Source organism: Phyllobates terribilis, unplaced genomic scaffold (assembly GCF_046119375.1).
Source record: "Phyllobates terribilis strain yellow unplaced genomic scaffold, ASM4611937v1 Scaffold_11__3_contigs__length_659146591, whole genome shotgun sequence".
NCBI lineage: Eukaryota > Metazoa > Chordata > Amphibia > Anura > Dendrobatidae > Phyllobates > Phyllobates terribilis.
The window spans coordinates 603,729,676-603,741,187 of record NW_027362771.1 but is presented as its reverse complement, the minus strand read 5'-3'; positions in this window follow the sequence as shown (position 1 = coordinate 603,741,187).

Here is an 11,512-nt window from a genome sequence, read left to right as displayed (position 1 = left end):
CACAGTGTGTAGTATATTACTAGCTGTAGGTTATGTACATTGTGTAGTATATTACTAGCTGTAGGTTATGTACCGTGTGTAGTATATTACAAGCTGTAGGTTATACACAGTGTGTAGTATATTACTAGCTGTAGGTTATACACAGTGTGTAGTATATTACTAGCTGTAGGTTATGTGCAGTGTGTAGTATATTACTAGCTGTAGGTTATGTACAGTGTGTAGTATATTACTAGCTGTAGGTTATGTACAGTGTGTAGTATATTACTAGCTGTAGGTTATGTACCGTGTGTAGTATATTACTAGCTGTAGGTTATGTACAATGTGTAGTATATTACTAGCTGTAGGTTATGTACAGTGTGTAGTATATTACTAGCTGTAGGTTATGTGCAGTGTGTAGTATATTACTAGCTGTAGGTTATGTACCGTGTGTAGTATATTACTAGCTGTAGGTTATATACCGTGTGTAGTATATTACTAGCTGTAGGTTATGTACAGTGTGTAGTATATCACTTGCTGTAGGTTATGTACAGTGTGTAGTATATTACTTGCTTTAGGTTATGTACAGTGTGTAGTATATTACTAGCTGTAGGTTATGTGCAGTGTGTAGTATATTACTAGCTGTAGGTTATGTACAGTGTGTAGTATATTACTAGCTGTAGGTTATGTACCGTGTGTAGTATATTACTAGCTGTAGGTTATATACCGTGTGTAGTATATTACTAGCTGTAGGTTATGTACAGTGTGTAGTATATTACTTGCTGTAGGTTATGTACAGTGTGTAGTATATTACTAGCTGTAGGTTATGTGCAGTGTGTAGTATATTACTAGCTGTAGGTTATGTGCAGTGTGTAGTATATTACTAGCTGTAGTTTATGTACAGTGTGTAGTATATTACTAGCTGTAGGTTATGTACAGTGTGTAGTATATTACTAGCTGTAGGTTATGTACCGTGTGTAGTATATTACTAGCTGTAGGTTATGTACCGTGTGTAGTATATTACTAGCTGTAGGTTATGTGCCGTGTGTAGTATATTACTAGCTGTAGGTTATGTGCAGTGTGTAGTATATTACTAGCTGTAGGTTATATACCGTGTGTAGTATATTACTAGCTGTAGGTTATGTACAGTGTGTAGTATATTACTAGCTGTAGGTTATGTACCGTGTGTAGTATATTACTAGCTGTAGGTTATGTACCGTGTGTAGTATATTACTAGCTGTAGGTTATGTACCGTGTGTAGTATATTACTAGCTGTAGGTTATGTACCGTGTGTAGTATATTACTAGCTGTAGGTTATGTGCAGTGTGTAGTATATTACTAGCTGTAGGTTATGTACCGTGTGTAGTATATTACTAGCTGTAGGTTATGTACAGTGTGTAGTATATTACTAGCTGTAGGTTATGTGCAGTGTGTAGTATATTACTAGTTGTAGGTTATGTACAATGTGTAGTAAACTACTAGCTGTAGGTTATATACCGTGTGTAGTATATTACTAGCTGTAGGTTATGTACAGTGTGTATTATATTACTAGCTGTAGGTTATGTACAATGTGTAGTATATTACTAGCTGTAGGTTATGTACAGTGTGTAGAATATTACTAGCTGTAGGTTATGTACCGTGTGTAGTATATTACTAGCTGTAGGTTATGTACAGTGTGTAGTATATTACTAGCTGTAGGTTATGTACCGTGTGTAGTATATTACTAGCTGTAGGTTATGTACAGTGTGTAGTATATTACTAGCTGTAGGTTATGTACAGTGTGTAGTATATTACTAGCTGTAGGTTATATACCGTGTGTAGTATATTACTAGCTGCAGGTTATGTACCGTGTGTAGTATATTACTAGCTGTAGGTTATGTACAGTGTGTAGTATATTACTAGCTGTAGGTTATGTACCGTGTGTAGTATATTACTAGCTGTAGGTTATGTACAGTGTGTAGTATATTACTAGCTGTAGGTTATGTACAATGTGTAGTATATTACTAGCTGTAGGTTATGTACAGTGTGTAGTATATTACTAGCTGTAGGTTATATACCGTGTGTAGTATATTACTAGCTGTAGGTTATGTGCAGTGTGTAGTATTTTACTAGCTGTAGGTTATGTGCAGTGTGTAGTATATTACTAGCTGTAGGTTATGTACAGTGTGTAGTATATTACTAGCTGTAGGTTATGTGCAGTGTGTAGTATATTACTAGCTGTAGGTTATGTGCAGTGTGTAGTATATTACTAGCTGTAGGATATATACCGTGTGTAGTATATTACCAGCTGTAGGTTATGTACCGTGTGTAGTATATTACTAGCTGTAGGTTATGTACATTGTGTAGTATATTACTAGCTGTAGGTTATGTACCGTGTGTAGTATATTACCAGCTGTAGGTTATATACCGTGTGTAGTATATTACAAGCTGTAGGTTATACACAGTGTGTAGTATATTACTAGCTGTAGGTTATACACAGTGTGTAGTATATTACTAGCTGTAGGTTATGTGCAGTGTGTAGTATATTAGTAGCTGTAGGTTATGTGCAGTGTGTAGTATATTACTAGCTGTAGGTTATATACCGTGTGTAGTATATTACCAGCTGTAGGTTATGTACCGTGTGTAGTATATTACTAGCTGTAGGTTATGTACATTGTGTAGTATATTACTAGCTGTAGGTTATGTACCGTGTGTAGTATATTACCAGCTGTAGGTTATATACCGTGTGTAGTATATTACTAGCTGTAGGTTATACACAGTGTGTAGTATATTACTAGCTGTAGGTTATGTACATTGTGTAGTATATTACTAGCTGTAGGTTATGTACCGTGTGTAGTATATTACAAGCTGTAGGTTATACACAGTGTGTAGTATATTACTAGCTGTAGGTTATACACAGTGTGTAGTATATTACTAGCTGTAGGTTATGTGCAGTGTGTAGTATATTACTAGCTGTAGGTTATGTACAGTGTGTAGTATATTACTAGCTGTAGGTTATGTACAGTGTGTAGTATATTACTAGCTGTAGGTTATGTACCGTGTGTAGTATATTACTAGCTGTAGGTTATGTACAATGTGTAGTATATTACTAGCTGTAGGTTATGTACAGTGTGTAGTATATTACTAGCTGTAGGTTATGTGCAGTGTGTAGTATATTACTAGCTGTAGGTTATGTACCGTGTGTAGTATATTACTAGCTGTAGGTTATATACCGTGTGTAGTATATTACTAGCTGTAGGTTATGTACAGTGTGTAGTATATCACTTGCTGTAGGTTATGTACAGTGTGTAGTATATTACTTGCTTTAGGTTATGTACAGTGTGTAGTATATTACTAGCTGTAGGTTATGTGCAGTGTGTAGTATATTACTAGCTGTAGGTTATGTACAGTGTGTAGTATATTACTAGCTGTAGGTTATGTACCGTGTGTAGTATATTACTAGCTGTAGGTTATATACCGTGTGTAGTATATTACTAGCTGTAGGTTATGTACAGTGTGTAGTATATTACTTGCTGTAGGTTATGTACAGTGTGTAGTATATTACTAGCTGTAGGTTATGTGCAGTGTGTAGTATATTACTAGCTGTAGGTTATGTGCAGTGTGTAGTATATTACTAGCTGTAGTTTATGTACAGTGTGTAGTATATTACTAGCTGTAGGTTATGTACAGTGTGTAGTATATTACTAGCTGTAGGTTATGTACCGTGTGTAGTATATTACTAGCTGTAGGTTATGTACCGTGTGTAGTATATTACTAGCTGTAGGTTATGTGCCGTGTGTAGTATATTACTAGCTGTAGGTTATGTGCAGTGTGTAGTATATTACTAGCTGTAGGTTATATACCGTGTGTAGTATATTACTAGCTGTAGGTTATGTACAGTGTGTAGTATATTACTAGCTGTAGGTTATGTACCGTGTGTAGCATATTACTAGCTGTAGGTTATGTACCGTGTGTAGTATATTACTAGCTGTAGGTTATGTACCGTGTGTAGTATATTACTAGCTGTAGGTTATGTACCGTGTGTAGTATATTACTAGCTGTAGGTTATGTGCAGTGTGTAGTATATTACTAGCTGTAGGTTATGTACCGTGTGTAGTATATTACTAGCTGTAGGTTATGTGCAGTGTGTAGTATATTACTAGCTGTAGGTTATGTGCAGTGTGTAGTATATTACTAGTTGTAGGTTATGTACAATGTGTAGTAAACTACTAGCTGTAGGTTATATACCGTGTGTAGTATATTACTAGCTGTAGGTTATGTACAGTGTGTATTATATTACTAGCTGTAGGTTATGTACAATGTGTAGTATATTACTAGCTGTAGGTTATGTACAGTGTGTAGAATATTACTAGCTGTAGGTTATGTACCGTGTGTAGTATATTACTAGCTGTAGGTTATGTACAGTGTGTAGTATATTACTAGCTGTAGGTTATGTACCGTGTGTAGTATATTACTAGCTGTAGGTTATGTACAGTGTGTAGTATATTACTAGCTGTAGGTTATGTACAGTGTGTAGTATATTACTAGCTGTAGGTTATATACCGTGTGTAGTATATTACTAGCTGCAGGTTATGTACCGTGTGTAGTATATTACTAGCTGTAGGTTATGTACAGTGTGTAGTATATTACTAGCTGTAGGTTATGTACCGTGTGTAGTATATTACTAGCTGTAGGTTATGTACAGTGTGTAGTATATTACTAGCTGTAGGTTATGTACAATGTGTAGTATATTACTAGCTGTAGGTTATGTACAGTGTGTAGTATATTACTAGCTGTAGGTTATGTACCGTGTGTAGTATATTACTAGCTGTAGGTTATGTACAGTGTGTAGTATATTACTAGCTGTAGGTTATGTGCAGTGTGTAGTATATTACTAGCTGTAGGTTATGTACAATGTGTAGTATATTACTAGCTGTAGGTTATGTACAGTGTGTAGTATATTACTAGCTGTAGGTTATACACAGTGTGTAGTATATTACTAGCTGTAGGTTATGTGCAGTGTGTAGTATATTTCTAGCTGTAGGTTATGTACCGTGTGTAGTATATTACTAGCTGTAGGTTATGTACATTGTGTAGTATATTACTAGCTGTAGGTTATGTACCGTGTGTAGTATATTACCAGCTGTAGGTTATATACCGTGTGTAGTATATTACAAGCTGTAGGTTATACACAGTGTGTAGTATATTACTAGCTGTAGGTTATGTACAGTGTGTAGTATATTACTAGCTGTAGGTTATGTGCAGTGTGTAGTATATTACCAGCTGTAGGTTATATACCGTGTGTAGTATATTACAAGCTGTAGGTTATACACAGTGTGTAGTATATTACTAGCTGTAGGTTATGTACCGTGTGTAGTATATTACTAGCTGTAGGTTATGTACCGTGTGTAGTATATTACTAGCTGTAGGTTATGTGCCGTGTGTAGTATATTACTAGCTGTAGGTTATGTGCAGTGTGTAGTATATTACTAGCTGTAGGTTATATACCGTGTGTAGTATATTACTAGCTGTAGGTTATGTACAGTGTGTAGTATATTACTAGCTGTAGGTTATGTACAGTGTGTAGTATATTACTAGCTGTAGGTTATGTACCGTGTGTAGTATATTACTAGCTGTAGGTTATGTACCGTGTGTAGTATATTACTAGCTGTAGGTTATGTACCGTGTGTAGTATATTACTATCTGTAGGTTATGTGCAGTGTGTAGTATATTACTAGCTGTAGGTTATGTACCGTGTGTAGTATATTACTAGCTGTAGGTTATGTACAGTGTGTAGTATATTACTAGCTGTAGGTTATGTACAGTGTGTAGTATATTACTAGTTGTAGGTTATGTACAATGTGTAGTAAACTACTAGCTGTAGGTTATATACCGTGTGTAGTATATTACTAGCTGTAGGTTATGTACAGTGTGTATTATATTACTAGCTGTAGGTTATGTACAATGTGTAGTATATTACTAGCTGTAGGTTATGTACAGTGTGTAGAATATTACTAGCTGTAGGTTATGTACCGTGTGTAGTATAATACTAGCTGTAGGTTATGTACAGTGTGTAGTATATTACTAGCTGTAGGTTATGTACCGTGTGTAGTATATTACTAGCTGTAGGTTATGTACAGTGTGTAGTATATTACTAGCTGTAGGTTATGTACAGTGTGTAGTATATTACTAGCTGTAGGTTATATACCGTGTGTAGTATATTACTAGCTGCAGGTTATGTACCGTGTGTAGTATATTACTAGCTGTAGGTTATGTACAGTGTGTAGTATATTACTAGCTGTAGGTTATGTACCGTGTGTAGTATATTACTAGCTGTAGGTTATGTACAGTGTGTAGTATATTACTAGCTGTAGGTTATGTACAATGTGTAGTATATTACTAGCTGTAGGTTATGTACAGTGTATAGTATATTATTAGCTGTAGGTTATGTACAGTGTGTAGTATATTACTAGCTGTAGGTTATGTGCAGTGTGTAGTATATTACTAGCTGTACGTTATGTACAATGTGTAGTATATTACTAGCTGTAGGTTATGTACAGTGTGTAGTATATTACTAGCTGTAGGTTATACACAGTGTGTAGTATATTACTAGCTGTAGGTTATGTGCAGTGTGTAGTATATTACTAGCTGTAGGTTATGTACCGTGTGTAGTATATTACTAGCTGTAGGTTATGTACATTGTGTAGTATATTACTAGCTGTAGTTTATGTACCGTGTGTAGTATATTACCAGCTGTAGGTTATATACCGTGTGTAGTATATTACAAGCTGTAGGTTATACACAGTGTGTAGTATATTACTAGCTGTAGGTTATGTACAGTGTGTAGTATATTACTAGCTGTAGGTTATGTGCAGTGTGTAGTATATTACCAGCTGTAGGTTATATACCGTGTGTAGTATATTACAAGCTGTAGGTTATACACAGTGTGTAGTATATTACTAGCTGTAGGTTATGTACAGTGTGTAGTATATTTCTAGCTGTAGGTTATGTACCGTGTGTAGTATATTACCAGCTGTAGGTTATGTACCGTGTGTAGTATATTACAAGCTGTAGGTTATACACAGTGTGTAGTATATTACTAGCTGTAGATTATGTACAGTGTGTAGTATATTACTAGCTGTAGGTTATGTACAGTGTGTAGTATATTACTAGCTGTAGGTTATGTACAGTGTGTAGTATATTACTAGCTGTAGGTTATGTACCGTGTGTAGTATATTACTAGCTGTAGGTTATGTACCGTGTGTAGTATATTACTAGCTGTAGGTTATGTGCAGTGTGTAGTATATTACTAGCTGTAGGTTATGTACAATGTGTAGTATATTACTAGCTGTAGGTTATGTACAGTGTGTAGTATATTACTAGCTGTAGGTTATGTACAGTGTGTAGTATATTACTAGCTGTAGGTTATGTACCGTGTGTAGTATATTACTAGCTGTAGGTTATACACAGTGTGTAGTATATTACTAGCTGTAAGTTATGTACAGTGTGTAGTATATTACTAGCTGTAGGTTATGTACCGTGTGTAGTATATTACTAGCTGTAGGTTATGTACAGTGTGTAGTATATTACAAGCTGTAGGTTATACACAGTGTGTAGTATATTACTAGCTGTAAGTTATGTACAGTGTGTAGTATATTACTAGCTGTAGGTTATGTACCGTGTGTAGTATATTATTAGCTGTAGGTTATGTACCGTGTGTAGTATATTACTAGCTGTAGGTTATATACCGTGTGTAGTATATTACTAGCTGTAGGTTATGTACAGTGTGTAGTATATTACTAGCTGTAGGTTATGTACCGTGTGTAGTATATTACAAGCTGTAGGTTATACACTGTGTAGTATATTACTAGCTGTAAGTTATGTACAGTGTGTAGTATATTACTAGCTGTAGGTTATGTACCGTGTGTAGTATATTACTAGCTGTAGGTTATGTACAGTGTGTAGTATATTACTAGCTGTAGGTTATGTGCAGTGTGTAGTATATTACTAGCTGTAGGTTATGTACAATGTGTAGTATATTACTAGCTGTAGGTTATGTACAGTGTGTAGTATATTACTAGCTGTAGGTTATGTACCGTGTGTAGTATATTACTAGCTGTAGGTTATGTACATTGTGTAGTATATTACTAGCTGTAGGTTATGTACCGTGTGTAGTATATTACCAGCTGTAGGTTATATACCGTGTGTAGTATATTACTAGCTGTAGGTTATACACAGTGTGTAGTATATTACTAGCTGTAGGTTATGTGCAGTGTGTAGTATATTACTAGCTGTAGGTTATGTGCAGTGTGTAGTATATTACTAGCTGTAGGTTATATACCGTGTGTAGTATATTACCAGCTGTAGGTTATGTACCGTGTGTAGTATATTACTAGCTGTAGGTTATGTACATGTGTAGTATATTACCAGCTGTAGGTTATGTACCGTGTGTAGTATATTACAAGCTGTAGGTTATACACAGTGTGTAGTATATTACTAGCTGTAGGTTATACACAGTGTGTAGTATATTACTAGCTGTAGGTTATGTGCAGTGTGTAGTATATTACTAGCTGTAGGTTATGTGCAGTGTGTAGTATATTACTAGCTGTAGGTTATGTACAATGTGTAGTATACTACTAGCTGTAGGTTATATACCGTGTGTAGTATATTACTAGCTGTAGGTTATGTACAGTGTGTATTATATTACTAGCTGTAGGTTATGTACAGTGTGTAGTATATTACTAGCTGTAGGTTATGTACAGTGTGTAGTATATTACTAGCTGTAGGTTATGTACAGTGTGTAGTATATTACTAGCTGTAGGTTATGTACCGTGTGTAGTATATTACTAGCTGTATGTTATGTACCTGTGTGTAGTATATTACTAGCTGTAGGTTATGTACCGTGTGTAGTATATTACTAGCTGTAGGTTATGTACAGTGTGTAGTATATTACTAGCTGTAGGTTATGTACCGTGTGTAGTATATTACTAGCTGTAGGTTATATACAGTGTGTAGTATATTACTAGCTGTAGGTTATGTACAGTGTGTAGTATATTACTAGCTGTAGGTTATGTACCGTGTGTAGTATATTACTAGCTGTATGTTATGTACCGTGTGTAGTATATTACTAGCTGTAGGTTATGTACTGTGTGTAGTATATTACTAGCTGTAGGTTATGTACCGTGTGTAGTATATTACTAGCTGTAGTTATGTACAGTGTGTAGTATATTACTAGCTGTAGGTTATGTACAGTGTGTAGTATATTACTAGCTGTATGTTATGTACCGTGTGTAGTATATTACTAGCTGTAGGTTATGTACCAGTGTGTAGTATATTACTAGCTGTAGGTTATGTACAGTGTGTAGTATATTACTAGCTGTAGGTTATGTACCGTGTGTAGTATATTACTAGCTGTAGGTTATGTACCGTGTGTAGTATATTACTAGCTGTAGGTTATGTACCGTGTGTAGTATATTACTAGCTGTATGTATTTTAAGTGTGTAGTATATTACTAGCTGTAGGTTATGTACCGTGTGTAGTATATTACTAGCTGTAGGTTATGTACCGTGTGTAGTATATTACTAGCTGTAGGTTATGTACCGTGTGTAGTATATTACTAGCTGTAGGTTATGTACAGTGTGTAGTATATTACTAGCTGTAGGTTATGTACCGTGTGTAGTATATTACTAGCTGTAGGTTATGTACCGTGTGTAGTATATTACTAGCTGTAGGTTATGTACCGTGTGTAGTATATTACTAGCTGTAGGTTATGTACCGTGTGTAGTATATTACTAGCTGTAGGTTATGTACCGTGTGTAGTATATTACTAGCTGTAGGTTATGTACCGTGTGTAGTATATTACTAGCTGTAGGTTATGTACCGTGTGTAGTATATTACTAGCTGTAGGTTATGTACCGTGTGTAGTATATTACTAGCTGTAGGTTATGTACAGTGTGTAGTATATTACTAGCTGTAGGTTATGTACCGTGTGTAGTATATTACTAGCTGTAGGTTATGTACCGTGTGTAGTATATTACTAGCTGTAGGTTATGTACCGTGTGTAGTATATTACTAGCTGTAGGTTATGTACCAGTGTGTAGTATATTACTAGCTGTAGGTTATGTACCGTGTGTAGTATATTACTAGCTGTAGGTTATGTACAGTGTGTAGTATATTACTAGCTGTAGGTTATGTACAGTGTGTAGTATATTACTAGCTGTAGGTTATGTACCGTGTGTAGTATATTACTAGCTGTAGGTTATGTACAGTGTGTAGTATATTACTAGCTGTAGGTTATGTACCGTGTGTAGTATATTACTAGCTGTAGGTTATGTACCGTGTGTAGTATATTACTAGCTGTAGGTTATGTACCGTGTGTAGTATATTACTAGCTGTAGGTTATGTACCGTGTGTAGTATATTACTAGCTGTAGGTTATGTACAGTGTGTAGTATATTACTAGCTGTAGGTTATGTACAATGTGTAGTATATTACTAGCTGTAGGTTATGTACCGTGTGTAGTATATTACTAGCTGTAGGTTATGTACCGTGTGTAGTATATTACTAGCTGTAGGTTATGTACAGTGTGTAGTATATTACTAGCTGTAGGTTATGTACAGTGTGTAGTATATTACTAGCTGTAGGTTATGTACCGTGTGTAGTATATTACTAGCTGTAGGTTATGTACCGTGTGTAGTATATTACTAGCTGTAGGTTATGTACCGTGTGTAGTATATTACTAGCTGTAGGTTATGTACCGTGTGTAGTATATTACTAGCTGTAGGTTATGTACCGTGTGTAGTATATTACTAGCTGTAGGTTATGTACAATGTGTAGTATATTACCTAGCTGTAGGTTATGTACCGTGTGTAGGTGTTAGTATATTACTAGCTGTAGGTTATGTACCGTGTGTAGTATATTACTAGCTGTAGGTTATGTACGTGTGTAGTATATTACTAGCTGTAGGTTATGTACCGTGTGTAGTATATTACTAGCTGTAGGTTATGTACAGTGTGTAGTATATTACTAGCTGTAGGTTATGTAACATGTGTAGTATATTCTAGCTGTAGGTTATGTACCGTGTGTAGTATATTACTAGCTGTAGGTTATGTACCGTGTGTAGTATATTACTAGCTGTAGGTTATGTACCGTGTGTAGTATATTACTAGCTGTAGGTTATGTACCGTGTGTGTTATGTACCGTGTTAGTATATTACTAGCTGTAGGTTATGTACCGTGTGTAGTATATTACTAGCTGTAGGTTGTACAGGTGTGTAGTATATTACTAGCTGTAGTTATGTACAGTGTGTAGTATATTACTAGCTGTAGGTTATGTACCGTGTGTAGTAAATTACTAGCTGTAGGTTATGTACCGTGTGTAGTATATTACTAGCTGTAGGTTATGTACCGTTGTGTAGTATATTACTAGCTGTAGGTTATGTACCGTGTGTAGTACATTACTAGCTTCGGTTATGTACAGTGTGTAGTAATCTCTCTAGCTGTAGGTTATGTACCGTGTGTAGTATATTACTAGCTGTAGGTTATGTACAGTGTGTAGTA